The sequence below is a fragment of the Garra rufa genome, chromosome 17 (assembly GCF_049309525.1).
Source record: "Garra rufa chromosome 17, GarRuf1.0, whole genome shotgun sequence".
Taxonomy (NCBI): Eukaryota; Metazoa; Chordata; class Actinopteri; order Cypriniformes; family Cyprinidae; genus Garra; species Garra rufa.
The window spans coordinates 44,903,236-44,919,874 of record NC_133377.1 but is presented as its reverse complement, the minus strand read 5'-3'; positions in this window follow the sequence as shown (position 1 = coordinate 44,919,874).

Below are 16,639 nucleotides of genomic sequence, written 5' to 3'. Positions count from 1 at the left end.
AGTCAAATTTTAGTCACTTCTATATGTGATAGTTTTAGTCCAATTTTAGTCGAAGAAAAGTCAAAAAGGTTTTAGTCGACGAAAAGTCAAAATGGTTTTAGTCTAGTTTTAGTCAAAAAAGGCAAAAAAGAACTCTTTTAACAAATTAATGTAGGTCCGTAAGTATTTTGCTGTTGGGTAGTGTCCCTTATAAGTTCTGAAAATAGCAGATCTGTAGTTCAACACAATGTGAGCTTCCGGATCGACTATTTTCACCAATAATTACAATAATGAAGGAATGTTTTAGAACATACAAGACAAACAAGGATGGAATGCTAAAACGGCTTGCCATACTAGTATAGCAAGGACTATATCATTCTAAAACGGCTTGCCATAGCGGCAGTCAGCCTGCGGTTCTATTAATGTTGAACTTCAGCAAGTAGGGTATTTTATTAACTGTAAATAAAGCGATTCTCTTTAATGTAGTTGATGCAGACTCAGTCATAAATTGGTTGCGGCAAAAATGCTGATTAATGTTACCGATGTAATTTTCAATGAATCTGCAATATTAGCGATTAAAATATTACTTATCTAGTTTACGTTAGCTCGTTTACCATAGCTTGTTGCATAATGCACTGCAACTAACACGAGTTGCAAGAGTTTGCTGCAGCATGTGTTGTGTTTGTTTAGAAGCGTGGGTAAACTCTTTGTACTCGTTGTCGGGTTGGGATTTTAGGTGCTTGATGAAATGACTTGTGTTAAATGCGCTACCTTTTGAGCTTCCTGTGGACATTTTGCTGAGCACAATTTGCAGTCCGCCTTTGTTTTGTCGTTTTCATTCACTTTGAAATAGTTCCACACGGCTGACCATGCCTCGCCTTCTCCCCGCTCTGAGCTGCAGGCGGGCACTCGGCGCCTGTGATTAACCCCTTACACGCCACTCAAACATGGACATTTCTCAGACCGTGGTATTGATCCCCGGTATCGGGGGACTTTTAACGAGTACGAGTACTTTAGAAAATATGGTATCGAGGCCGATACCAGATACCGATATCGGTGCATCCCTAGTTCTATATGTAGGGTCTTTTTCCAAAAATTAGCATAGCTGCAGCTGTAACAGAGCTGGCAACCCAGATCACAAAACTCTACTGACTTCGTGATTGGTAGACAGCTGGGGTCCGTTCTTCGTACCTCGCTAACTAAGTTAGCTGGATTTGATTTTTGACGATTTTGCGTGATCTTGGATCGCTCGGTACTTCGAAGCTCATCCGGGACTTGCTGCCATAGCAACAGGTGCGCAAGCTTAAACTTGCTCTGGAGCAGGTTTATTTCATGTAAACAGGATTTAGGCTGCGCTCCTGGCGGGTTATGATTGGTTGAAATGGCGAGGTCACATCTGATTGGTTAAAGAGCACGACTGACGCGGACTGACTCACGTGGGAAAAGAAAAGTGTCTTGCAAGAAAGTGCTTATAAATATATGTGAATATATACTACCGTTCAAAACTTTGGGGTCAGTACTTTTTTTTTTAAGAAATTAATAATTGTATTCACCAAGGATGTATTAAGTTAATAATTAAAAATGTATTAAGTTAATAATAAATAATTTACATTGTTTTATATATATATATCAGAGGTTCCAAAAAATACTTGGCAGCACAACTGTTAATATAAGCCAACATTGATCATTCTAATAATAAATCAGCATATTCAAATGATTTCTGAAGGATCATGTTTATATATATATTAGGGGTGGAGCCGAACCCGAATACGGTATTCGGAAAGGCACAAATAGCGTGTTTTTAACGAATACTTATTTCGAACAAATACCTTAATAAATATTTGTATTCGGGAACAAGAAAAACTTTCTTTCAAAAAAGCTGCGTTTCCTCAGGAGACCGCAGTCAGTGTAACTGTTAAAAGAGGTGACTGACACAGGCTGCTCCACACAGCAACAGAGACTCGGCTGGGTGAAAAAAGACTTCACTGCGTCACTATTTTTGATGAAAATATTTCTGTACCTTAACTGGGATTATAACTTTGGGAAGCAGAGTTTGATCGGGAGATTATTCTATTAGGGGCCGTTCAAATGCGCGCTAAAGTTCGTCGTTATTTCAAATGTAGACGCGCGGTATGCGCGCTAATAATGAAAGCAACGCACACACGGTGCCACACGCTCGTTTATTCCAGGCGCGTCAGCGCCGCATCGAGATAAATATTCTATAATCTTTGGATAAATACATCTCAGTTTTTCAGAATGCCACATGCGCACGCAGGTCATATGACAAGAACCAACAAATCAGCTTCACCCTTTCCCTTATACCGTTGAAAAAACAGCCAAGTTGGAGGAACAGCTGATCATATCTGTACATGAATAACCATTTTTAAAGACATTTAATAGCAAAGCTAATGCAAGCGATTTTTAATGCTGGAAATCCATTTATGCTTTGCTGAAACTTCAGAGTCGTCATTGAGTGATCAGGTCATGGTTGCTTAGCAACGGCAGACGCCACGAGAAAGAAGTTCTTTCAGAAGAAGAACATTTTTATTTTTATTTTAATTCCGTCTGTTCAGCATCCTCCAACAAGGACAGGTGGTGGGGTTCATAATGTTCATAATGGTATTTTATTAGTTGGTTTAACCATGGATGAGGTCAGTGTTGGGAAAGTTCTTTTTCTACGTGAACTAGTTCAAAGTTCAGTTCACACATTTTAAAATGAACTAGTTCAGTTCATAGTTCATAATTCAAATTTTTTGAACTAAGTTCGCAGGTTCCAAAATGAACTAGTTCATAGTTCTTTTACTTTTTCAAGTATGTTGCTGCAAGCTGTTACCCTAAGAATACTGGCATTTTCCAGTTGTTGCCCCTCATTCAGTCCACACTCGTATCCAGCTGCAGCTTTCACCCTACAGTATATTCTCAGAAACATGAGGAAGAACGTGCTGCTTGAATAAGCTCTATTTTGTTGGACTGGTTATTTATTATTTTATTTTTATAATATACACCACCATTCAAAAGTTTGGGGTCAGTAAATTTTTATTGTTTCTTTTTTTTTTTAAGAAATTAATACTTTTATTTACTAAGGATGTATTAAGTTAATGATTAAAAGTTTATTAAAAGTTAATAATAAATCATTTCGATTGTTAGAAAATATTTATATATTAAATAAACACTGTACTTTTTAAACTTGTTATTGATAAAAGAATCCTGGAAAAAAAATCACAGGTTGCAAAAAAAAATTTGGCAGCACAATCGGTTATCTATCATTGATCATTCTAATAATAAATCAGCATATTAGAATGATTTCTGAAGAATCATGTGACACTTAAGACTGGAGTAACAGCTGATAAACAAAAATCAGCTTTTCATCCCAGGAATAAATTCTATTTTAAAGTATGTTAAAAAAAAAAACCAACAACATTATTTTATTTGTAAAAACATGCAATATTACTTTTTTTCTGTATTTTTAATCAAATAAAAACAGCCTTGATGAGAATAAGAAACTTCTTTAAAGACAAGTCTTAAACATTTGAACGCTAGTGTAACATTTTATTACCTGTTTTGCAAGGGAAGTAATAAAATATTATAATATTAGCAAACATTTACTTTGACCCTACAGTATATTCTCAGAAACATGAGGAAGAACGTGCTGCTTGAATGTTTTTTAATGAGGAATTAAGAAAGAAATTAAAAAATTATTTTCGGTGGACATATGACGTTTCATTCATAAAGTAGTACCCGCTACCTTCATCGGATTTTGCCTCCATTCATTCTTCGCAATTTGATGACGCATGCGCGGTGCGACTCTGGTGGCTGCTGTTTCCGTATTTTTCCCTATATAATAAGGCCCGTTTTAGATTGTGTTGTAGCGGTTGTAGCGTAGATATTGTACAGTCCGTGGTTATAGCCGGGATTTTGCCTGGCTCCATGGAAATCTGGCACTCTCTAGAACAAAATTGAACTACGAGAGAACGACGTTCATAAACGCCAGAATGAGCGCGTTCACGTTCACGTTCATCAGGCAGATATACAGCACGTTCAGTTCACGTTCACCCAAATTATGAACGAGTTCATGAACGATCGTTCAATGAACTCGTTCAGGCACAACACTGGATGAGGTAATGGTTGTCATGTGATTTTTTTTTCAATGACGTTCCTTGTTACATATTCAAAAACATTAACCAATATTGCATATCAGTAATTATTATAATGGATATAATTACAAAATACTTGCACTATAACGTAAATGAAAAGTTAAGCGCAAAAAAAAAAAAAAGGATTTTTACACTTATTTTGAATTTTACTCGAATACAAATACAAATACAAATACAAATACTTTCCCCCCCTCAACAAATACAAATACAGATACAAATACCGGCTGCTTTGCACACCCCTAATATATATATATATATATATATATATATATATATATATATATATATATATATATATATTAGTGGTGGGCCGTTATCGGCGTTAACGTGCTGCGTTAACGTGAGACTCTTATCGGGCGATAAAAAAAATATCGCCGTTAATCTATTCTCAAAGTTGGGTTGGGAGCTGGGTCTAAACTACGCAAGATATGATGACTTTCACCTTGATATTTTAGCGCGGATGACGTATACCTAGTCGAATTGCACTGTAGGGGGCGAGAACGAGTCTTCAACTTCTGTGAAATTACCACATCAAACGAGACGTGCTGACAATGATGCAGTTATGAAGCTGCTTCAGGGCAGGTGCGTTGCTAGACCCTTTTTACTGGGGCACGTGAGTTATAATTTACTTTGATAATCCCGAAATAAATACATTAAACTATATGCAACAACTGAATTGACGCTTCTAAAAGCAACGCAGTTTAACCCAAGACTATGCACGCAGATATCCATGCCGGTGCGCGTCTGTGCAGCACGCGCACGTCGTGCAGCCTTTTGCGCAGAAGTACTTTGTTACACAAGTTTGTATAGGTAATTATGTTGTAAATGCAATTGTCAAGCAATTTGTGATGCATTTTGAAAACAGGAGATGAGCGCCTGATCTAATGCGCCACCTGGCCCGTTCTCGAAGACTTACTTTTAGTCATTATTTGGGTAGCACACATATTCTGAATGCCTTCAGCAGAATTCAAATTAGCCATTTTAATCTAGATTAATCTAGATTAATTCCAAGATTTAATCTAGATTAAAAAAATTAATCTATGCCCACCCCTAATATATATATATAAACACATTATTTTATATTGAAAAAACATTTTGCAATATTACTGTTTTTTCTGTATTTTTAATAAAATAAATGCAGCCTTGATGAACATAAGAGACTTCTTTAAAGACTATTACAAGTCTTACTGACCCCAAACTTTTGAACGGTAGTGTATAAAAAAAAAAATAAAAAAAAAACATATCATGGAAAAAACATGTAACATTGGCAGCATTAACGCATTTAATTTGTTCACTACTTTTTGCCAGCCCTCTCTCCTTGCTTTTCCAGCCTTTGCAGTTTTCCCTTGCGTTTTAATTAAACTCTGAAACTCCTGAAATCCCTCAATCAAGAGTTCTTGCTCTGCTGCAGAAAAATACTGAGCGCGCTCCTTCTTCATGTTCGCCGACCAATCACAGAGTTGCCGATCAATGTTTCTACTATCGATACGTAGCCCCTTTTAGGCCACCCAGTGATCTCAAATAACTTCATCCAGCTATACTGATCATCAACAACAGGTGCGTTCGGAGAACCGGAATAGCGAGCTCATAGTTAGCGCGATGATTTGATCTTGGATGTGTCATTTGATCTTGGATGTAGTAAGCGAGGTACGAAGAACGGACCCCTGGAGGGTGGAGCTTCAGACCAAAACACAAAATGACAACAATAACATCAGTTGAGGGCTGCAACCCTCACTTTTACATGACAATATCCTGGCTGGACCACTGTTGTCAGTGATATAAGTATTTGAAATGAACATGATTTCTTAATGTCTAGTGACATGTCAGGGCCATTTTATGATTAACTGACAAATTTCTTACATATGGTTCCTTTAAAGGCTTGCATTGTGCCAGATTTTGGTAACCATCAGTTCTGATTTGTGTCACATTGATAAATTGATAATTTCGTAATAAAGCATTACAAAAATACAATACAGTGTTACATACAATATAACAATTACGTTCATATGAACACTTAGTTTAATTCTGCATGTCACTCTATATTCACAATGTAATTTGTATACATTTTATTTGATTGCTTAGATTGAACACCTTTCCGGTTGGAGTTTCGCTTTTCTGGCCAAACCTTGTGATAGAAATGATGAGCTTTTGTGTTGGACCCTTATTAATTTCTCTGACGGCTTCCATTAGGATCCCAGTACAAAGCTTTGGTCCTCCTGCAAGATGAAAATTTTGCGCAATTCATTTATGTTTGAGTGGAAGATGGTGGGTCGCTGCAATGCAGGTGTTTCTTTAGTGCATGGCAGTGGGACTGAAGTCGTGGGCCCACAATATTACTTACGGAGAGGTAATGTATTCTATCTTTCAGAGCAGCTAGATTGTCATTTTGGATGACTAGGTAATTGATGTCATAAGTGAAGTTGAGATTGTCCTTTGGACAGTGCACTGTTGTAGGGAATAGAGGAATTTTTAAGTCCTCGTCTCTTAAAAACTGTTCCACATTGTTGTGGCAGTAAAAAGAGTCTAAAAGGTTTTTGGTGTTCTCTTCAGGTGCGCCGTAGAACACGTCACCGTACCTGAAATTCAGTTCTTCCTGTGTGTAGTCGCAATCCTCTGTAAGGTCTATTGCCATCATGAATTGTCCTAATTGTAAGTTTATTCTTTTAAAGTGGATGTGATTCGAATGACTGTATGAGTATAGCGAATGCATGTATTAGTGTGTTTTAATTCTGTAATGAAATGATTTGAACAGATTGTTCTTTTTAACAGTGTTATGTGCTGGTGAATTTGTTCTGTTTTAAAGAAAGGCTTTATGTCAAATGATTGCAGTCTGATGAGATTACTGTGTATTGAACTGTGTTCAAATCTGAAATTAAATAGTTTTAAACTACAGGGCCGTTAAATGCTTGAATCTGATTGGCTGAGGAACGTTCTAGAGGTGTGCATTATATTCAGAGAAACGCACAGCAAACGTAGTTCCAGGCAGCTTAGACTGCAGTACATGTCTATATCACTTCGCCATACGATTTCAGTTATTTCAAAGGTCCTTACAGCCCAAAACAGCAAAATAACTAAAACCCACAATGACACTGGCCAAACTAATAAATACAGTAAACATCCGGATAAAAACGACAGATCATTTCCATGTTTTTCCACAATATATTACGTTTTATTATGTACGTAAAGCACAAACTAATTCTCTAGCCCTCTCTCACTCACCTCACAGACGCACACACATAACATTACAGGTTGCACTCGCGTTAGCATTCGCGCTAATGTTGTTAGCGCTGCTCTGACGATTAACAACTTAAGGTTTCTTTGAAAACAAACAAACAAAAAAAGTGCAATATGCGGAATAGCTATTAGAGTTGAACATAACTGAAGAAAACTGGCCTATGACGGGTTGAAATGTAGGGCTATAATATGTCTTAAAAGTGGAAAATGGAAATATAATGGATGTACAGCGAAAAAAGTTTTATATACTCTGTATTGTTTCCTAATGTTTTTTTTTTTTACTAGGGATGTGATGAGGAAGAGCCTTATGAAAGGGTGATGACCTACTTATAAAAGCTTGATGATTTTATGGGACGTCACCCAAAACTTAAAATTCTGTCATCATTTGCTCACTCTCATGTATGTAGTACAAAGCTGCATGACTTTGGATACAGAGTTTGAAACAACATGAGAGTGACTTAATGATGTCAGATTTTTAAGTTTTGGGTGACGAGGCATGTTTGTAAGGCAGGCATTTGAATTGATTTATGCATTAATCCAGTTTAACTTTAAGTTTTGAATCCTAAAATGTTAAAGCATGAAAAGAATAAGTACTGTTCATCAACAAATGAATTTTGCAATTTTTGAATTGTATTGTATTGTAGAAAATGTATTTTTAGTTATATACAGATTTTTTTATTATTATTTATTGTTCTGTGACTACAAATCACATATTTCTATCTGTTCAGACTAATAGTCTTATGTAGTTGTCTGTATTAATCTGTTTATGTATAGATCCTTTTCCAAAAATTAGCATATTGTGATAAAGTTCATTATTTTATTTAATGTACTGATAAACATTAGACTTTCAAAAAAAAAAAAGAAAGAAAAACTTTTCTTTTAAAAGAAAAGTGTTTTTAATACAAAAAAAGTCAACCTTCAAATAATTATGTTCAGTTATGCACTCAATACTTGGTCGGGAATCCTTTTGCAGAAATGACTGCTTCAATGCGGCGTGGCATGGAGGCAATCAGCCTGTGGCACTGCTGAGGTGTTATGGAGGTCCAGGATGCTTCGATAGCGGCCTTAAGCTCATCCAGAGTGTTGCGTCTTGCGTCTCTCAACTTTCTCTTCACAATATCCCACAGATTCTCTATGGGGTTCAGGTCAGGAGAGTTGGCAGGCCAATTGAGCACAGTAATACCATGGTCAGTAAACCATTTACCAGTGGTTTTGGCACTGTGAGCAGGTGCCAGGTCGTGCTGAAAAATAAAATCTTCATCTCCATAAAGCTTTTCAGCAGATGGAAGCGCTCCGAAATCTCCTGATAGCTAGGAAATTTTAATTTAATGCTGTTAAATTTTAAAAATGACATGTATTAATTTTGTGTTTTATATTATGTGTTCTTTAATTTTATAGCATTTGTTTTTGTTGAAACTAATATTAAAATTGTAGTTATCTTAAATGGTATAGGCTATGTTTCCCGCAATTTTAATTCCTGTGTAAATGCATTTATGCCGCTTCAGAGCAGCATTGAGCAGTCTGTGTAAATGCACTTTTTCGTGGTTTTATGCCGCTTCAGATTTGGTTTCTGTGCCGCCTTTGCTGTGTAAAGATGCCATAAGATAACAAATATTTACAAAATACACACAACCTCGAAAAGAGGAAAAAGAAATTGAACAATGTGAGACATGAGCAGAGCTGAAAGCATATAAAAAGAGTGGGTTATTTATGTGGAAACTGCTAAATTAAAAGTACATCTATTAATGATCATTGCCATTCTAGCTTTTGATGTATGGAGGACAATATAAGGATTAATTAAAAGGGAAGTCCCTCCAAAATGTCTGCCCTAAGGTGCCACAACTACCATGTGGTTTTTATTGAGCCCCAAGTTTTTAAACCAGGTGCCAAGTAATGAAGTAAAAATACTTGACACCTCTGAAACTGCTCGAAATGTCCCAACCAAGCACCAGTGAGGAGGTTGGCAGCCAGGAAGACCTGAATACCTAAGAAAGACATCGGCATGGTTAAGAAAGTTACTTGAACAATTTCTCAGACGAATCCAGGGAAAAACAAAAAAATGGTAGAGACCCAAGTTTGCTATTAAGGAAAATGATGTGGCACATGTTCCTAAAAGTGATGTGGTGAAGAAGCTGCCTCAACCCAGAGCCATATAAAAAGAGAGTTGCGACACGCTTTGATCTCGCCGCCGCGCTGTCACGTGGTTCATGGAGCTCTCAATAGTTCCAAAGAGCTCCGCGCTGTCAATGTGTTTGAATGGAGTTAAATGGGATAGACAGCAGTTTTATATATTTGCAGCAATTTCGAGTAATTATTAACACATAATGTGCATTGATTGTGTATTGATAACTTCTCTGAATACGCTTTACAATCGCATTTTATTCTGGGGAGTGATAAAGAGAAATAATTAATATGTTCTCATACTCTTTGACAGTCAAATGTGACCAAACACCTTAAGTGTAACTTTTATTCGATTAAATAACTGTAATATATATAGTTAAGTTCTATTTAGTAAATATTTTGAGGAGGTTTTTTTGTACTTAATAGGCCCTATGTGCAATAATGATCCTGACCATTTAAAAGATAACATTTTCTAATATAGTATTTATATTACAGTTAGTGTAATATTTAAGGTTAAATACATCTGCATGTGTATTTGGACATGATCAAACACTCTTTTTTTATACAGTATGTTTCGATTTAACGATTTAATGTTAAATAAAAAAAAAGGAATTTACTCTTGTATTATGATATTCAAATATACAACATAAGTGAATATCATAAAAGGCAAGCAAAAAATGGCATTTAACATAATAGAAAATATGAAAATAATGTTTAAAAAAACACAAGGCAACGAATTGCATTCAGCATACATTTTATCGTGTTTCTTGAATGCAGTCTTTACTAAAACTCATTCAACCTCCTACAGTGAGAGAAAGATTGCAGAAAGACTAAAAACATAAAAATATGACAACTAGTATCTGGTTATGGTCGCTATTACTGTGTTTCTCACGTTATCCAGCTGCATTTACAGTTTAACTGTTTATTTTTTAACGATAAACATTAAAGGCTGTATCAGCGATTTCTAGCCTAAAACATAAGTGTCAATTTCAGCTTACCTTTCTTCAGGATCCGCTCGCTGACTGCCCCATAAATTGTCTGTGAAAAAACCGCGTCTCTCTGGTCAGCCTAGGGTCCGAGATATGCCAAAAAAACAATCGGTACTACCAACCTTTCCACACAAAAACAAACAGTGTTCCAACCAATCAGCGTCAGGGATTTGGTGTTGTGGACGTTCGCTCCGCCTCCCTCACATCCCTGCACCAGTAGGAAAGTCCACAACACCAAACCCCTTACGCTGATTGGTTGGAACACTGTTTGGTTATCTGTGGTGTGTTGATAGCGCCGATTGTTTTTTTTGGCATATCTCGGACCCTAGGCTGACCAGAGAGACGCGGTTTTTTCACAGACAATTTATGGGGCAGGCAGCGAGCGGATCGTGATGAAAGGTAAGCTGAAATCGACACTTTATGTTTTAGGCTAGAAATCGCTGATACAACCTTTAACTATAACACGCTTCATAAAACACCACTATTGGCCAGTTTTTCGAGAGATCAACTGATGCGTTAAAATGTAAAGAAATGCAGTAATTTCTTCAATATACTTGCGACTGTGCTTGAGAAGCGCTGAAATGAATGGGCTTCAATGGAGGAGCTATTGGTTGTTTGGAACTATTGACCGCTCCATGACACGCTCTATTTCCGCATTCCTCAGTTCCTATGGAAGCCTATGGGAGTGTCGCAACTCTCTTTTTATATGGCTCTGCCTCAACCTAAAAGACCTGGAGGAACCACATGGAGAGAGCAACTCCTCATCTTTCCCTGTAACCTTCAGGCTTGGAATGAAGAATAGGTCTGGCTCTAAGGGTCTTGTGTTCTGACTGTGTTCTAATCTAACTGGTTCTATCTGTCCTTTGAATGTTAATTAAAACATTCTGAATTATATTATGTTGTTTTTGATTTTGTTCAGTTACTTTTAAGTGTTTAGAAAAAAATGTGCTTAATTGACCAATCCCCATGATTCTGTTACTAGTTATGGTAAAATTATATGTTTTGTTGTTAATTTTTATTAATCTCAGATTTTATATGATTATCTGGATTTGGGATAACCAACAAGTTTTAATCTGGATCTTTATTCGTTTTTTTATGCTTGGCTTAACACTTTAGTAATTATTCTTTGCTCTTAACTTATGATCTGCCTTATATGTACCATTCTTACTGTGTCTATTGCAACAATGTGCAAAAAAAGAGGAGATTGGTAGTGTCATGATCTGGGCTGTGGGGCTCCCCTCAGCCACCTGAGGTCGCTGTTTTCCCTTCCCTGCACACACATCCCTAATTGTACACTCCTGTCTAGTCGTTATCACTGATTACACGCACACCTGTTCACAATCATATCTGGTCTATAAGAACACTCATTTCTCACTACTCCTTCTGGCTGCATTGTCTTCCGTCTTGTGTGTATTTTGTGTTCCGAGTTTCTTGACCTTGATTTTGGTTCCTGATATTGTTTATTTTATATTTCAGTTCATGTCTAGTTGTGCCGTGTTGGCCTTTTGTTTGTTTAGTTTGTTTTCATTTCATTAAAAATACTCACCTGCATTTGGACCCAGATCTCTTCCATCTTCTATCATGACAGTTAGTATCTTAATCATACTCATTGTTGACTTTTGACTTGTGAAGCTGCGGAGCTTCAGCACCACGGACAGCAGCCGATCCAGAGCTCAGAGCAGCAGTGGATGTGACGACTACCAAAGCAACAGCAGACATCCATGCATTACAGTTAAACTTAGCTACTAATAGTTTTTCATCAATGTATTAAATTATCTAAAATGTAATAGCAATACTGGAGTAAATAACAAGGTTTCTAGGCAGTTGTGACATGTCTACAATGTTGAGAATTTCATATGACATTACTGAATCAGTAAATACATTAATAAACAAAAAAATTGTCCAGTTGTCAGGTGCTCAAGTGAAACATTGTTGTATAGGGGTGACCAATACACATATGATTCATATAATTATTTACAGGTAGAACACAGCAACTAGGCAGAGGTTAGACTAGTGAAGCATGTCAACATGGTTCGCTGTGAGCCATCCAGCTGAAGATCCTGAACCTCTTCATGAGTGGCATGAAATGAACTGGCAGCAAACCTTTTCTTCACTTCAATAATACAGCAAGGCAAGCCAATAACACTGACAGGCTGTACAAAAGTCTTCCCCTTTTTAAATCACCTCTTGTCCAAATTCCGTGAACCGTATCAGCCTAACATTGTGGAAAAACTTTGCAACAATGCATCAATATGCATTGATGAGAGGATGCTTCTGTGGCATGGGCACCTCACTCGCAGGGTGTACAATGCTCAAAAACCCATCAAATATGAAATAAAATCCTACATATTGTGCGATTCTAAAACAGGGTACTGTTGAAAATTCTGGCAGTTTCTGGCAACTTAAAAGATGCTGCCAGGGAAAGAGTAAAAATACTTTTGAAAGGTCTTATGAGTTAATTAGAAATGTTTGCACTAATGCTGTGCACTAATGTAGGTTTTGCAACTGAACAAATTACATCAAGGTGAGTTTAAGTAAACTGCAAAAACTATTGGTTAGTAATAGATACATTTTTAAAAGATTCAAGATAAAATTGATTGTAAGACCATTTGTAGACATCATGGCAGCCAGTGTTGTGGATTGGGTGAAAGGGGGTCTGTGATTATTTGTTAATCTAATGAAAAATTGATTATTTGGTCTAATGAACAACTGTGTCTGATTGTTCCGGACCCTACATTGTTTTTTCTGAGCAACACATAGGCAACAAAGAATGTCGGCAGTGGTATCAAAAGTATTCACATTCATTACTCAAGTAGAAGTATAGATACTAAGATTTAAAAAGACTTTTGTAGAAGTTGAAGTATCAACTCAAGCTTTTTACTCGTGTAAAAGTATAAAAGTACTGGTTTCAAAACTACTTAAAGTAAAAAAAGTAAAAGTAATGTAAGGAAAAAAATGCCATTAAGGACAAAAGCTTAGGCCGCGCCACAGGGGCCTATTGTGCACTACCCCACTTCCCCAAAAAACATTTCTAAAGGCCATAGTGACTATGTTATATTAAAATGTTAATGTTGAAAAATTGGGGATGCACTAGGCCAGTGGTTCTCAACTCCAGTCCTCAAGGCCCACTGCTCTGCACATTTTGTATGTTTCTGAATCTGACACACTCAGTTCAGTTCATGGATCTTTCTCCTAATGAGCTGATGATCTAAATCAGGTGTGTTAAATGAAGGAGACACACAAAATGTGCAGAGCAGTGGGCCTCGAGGACTGGTGTTGAGAATCACTGCACTAGGCTACCTGTTTTAGCTGCATATTCGCCCATTGAAAATAAGCGCATTTTATTACAATGCAAATACATTAAAGAACCATAAATGTGCACTACTGCATTAACATTAGTTTCATGGAGCGGAAGATATGATGATTAGTTGCTGCCTATAAGTATTGTTATCGCAACATTGTCAATAGCGTTGTCAATCGCAAACGCTAATTTATTCAAATGTCTTTCTACCAAACTGCCTACTGTAGCTTCATTTGCAGAGGACGAAGAGAAAGCACCAGTTTGATAAATAAGCTAGTAGTGGCAAAATAATAACTAGTAAGAAATAATCTTTTTTGAGTAACGACCCGAACACTGGCTATATCCTTGCTGGAGTTCAGGGCTGGACTGGGGTTAAAATTTGGCCATAGACAAATCCAGCCCACAAGTTCCCCCATGAGTTTTGTTGGATTATAGGGCCTTTAATTGAAGTAAATAAATGAATGAATAAAACAGGACAGAATCAAATAATGATAGGTACTGAATTCAAATGCAACAAATTAATAATGCATTTTTGTCACATAGAAATGCATGCAGTAAAGCATTGATTTTGAGCTAGAATGCGGGACATTTATTGCTAATAATTTCTGTAAAATATAAAACATAGCAAAACTATATGACTTACTTTTGTAGAACACAAAATATATTTTGCAGAATGTAATCAAACATATTTGTTGACCCGTGATTTCTACTCTATAGACAACATTTTTGAATTTCTCAAAGTATATCAACCTTTATGTTCCACAGAAGAAAGAAGTAGTTCATACAGAATTGAAATTACATGATGTTGAGTAAATGACAATTTTTATTTTGGGGTGAACTGTCCCTTTAAGAACTTTAATATTTTTGTAGTGAACACCTTATTTATATAAGGCACTGATATTTATCCTTAATCAGGCTCTTATTGAATTAACATTTTACTCCAATTAAAATGAATTACAACTTAACATTTAAAAAGAAAGAAATTATTGCTTAAAATCCAGATATTAACTGACTAGTATTAGTAAGATATAGTCACAAGAAATGTTATGGTTATGTTTTTTTTAATAGCTTTTAATTTTTTTAATAATTCATAATAATAAACTATGAAATTTTTAATAAAAAAATGACAGTAATTATGTATTGGCGTTTATCACTTTACCTCATCATGCAGCTATTTTCAGCAGCCCAGCAGATCTTACAGAACCTTTAATGTTCTCATATCACACAACTGCCTAACACAATTCTGTGTTAAATCTGAATGCGTCAAGCCACTTGTGCTGTTTATCACTTTACATCGCGATGGAATTGTCAGCGCTGTGCGGGTGACTGATTCCGCCGCTTCACGCTTTCGGGCTATTTGCAGTTTCGAATGTCATTTAAAACAGCACCTAATATGGGGGAGGTCTGCCTCACATCGGCGATCGGCCCACTACTCCACCGACCCACCGGGAATGTCCCGGTTCTCCCCGATGGCCAGTACATCCCTGCTGGAGTGTGACATGATTTGTGTCATGTGCAGGTGTGATGGATCGCGTACAAACCAATAGGGTTTCAGAATGGTATATGTTCGTACAACCAAATTCACTCTATGTGGATGGCGCGATTTATCTGGATAGTTTTTTTTTTTTTTGAACAATGACATGAATGAAAACAAGCCGAAAAGAAATAGGAGTAACGAGTCTATTTTTAAAATGTAAGGAGTAGAAAGTACAGATAATTGCGTGAAAATGTAAGGAGTAGAAGTAAAAAGTCGGCTGAAAAATATTTACTCCAGTAAAGTATAGATACCCAGAATTTCTACTTAAGTAAGGTAACGAAGTATTTGTACTTCGTTACTTGACACCTCTGAATGTCAGTTTGTAGAGTAATTTACAACAGCTTCAGATGTGGCTCATCCAATCAGAATCAAGGACCAAAACTGTTTTATACATTTTGGTTGAAACTCTTTCCACACTGAGGGGATCTGTGAGACTTCTCTATTGTGAATTTTAATGTGCCTGTTAAGATTTTCTTTTAGAGTGAAACTCTTTCCACACTGTTGGCAGATAAAAAGGCTCTCTCTATTGTGGATATTCATGTGCTTGTCAAGGTTTCCTCGTTTACTGAAACTTTTTCCACATTGATTGCATGTGTAAGGCTCTCTCCAGTGTGAACTTTCGTGTGGTCTTTAAGGGTTCCTTTTTGAATGAAACTCTTTCCACACTGTTGGCAGATGAAAGATTTCTCTTCTGTGTGAATTTTCATTTGGGCTTTAAGGGTTCCTTTTTGAATGAAACTCTTTCCACACTGTTGGCAGATGAAAGATTTCTCTCCTGCGTGAATTTTCATGTGGACTTTAAGGTTTGTATTTTGAGTGAAACTCTTTCCACACTGTTGGCAGACAAAAGATTTCTCTCCAGTGTGAATTCTCATGTGTATTTTAAGGTTTGCTTTTCGAGTGAAACTCTTTCCACACTGTTGACAGATGAACGCCTCTCTCCAGTGTGAATTTTCATGTGGTCTTTAAGGGTTCCTTTTTGAATGAAACTCTTTCCACACTGTTGGCAGATGAAAGGCTTCTCTCCAGTGTGAATTTTCATGTGGACTTTAAGGTTTGCTTTTTGAGTGAAACTCTTTCCACACTGTTGGCAGACGAAAGATTTCTCTCCTGTGTGAATTCTCATGTGGATTTTAAGGTTTGCTTTTCGAGTGAAACTCTTTCCACACTGTTGGCAGAAGAAAGATTTCTCTCCTGTGTGAATTTTCATGTGGATTTTAAGGTTTGCTTTTCGAGTGAAACTCTTTCCACACTGTTGGCAGAAGAAAGATTTCTCTCCTGTGTGAATTTTCATGTGGACTTTAAATTCTCCTTGTTCATTGAA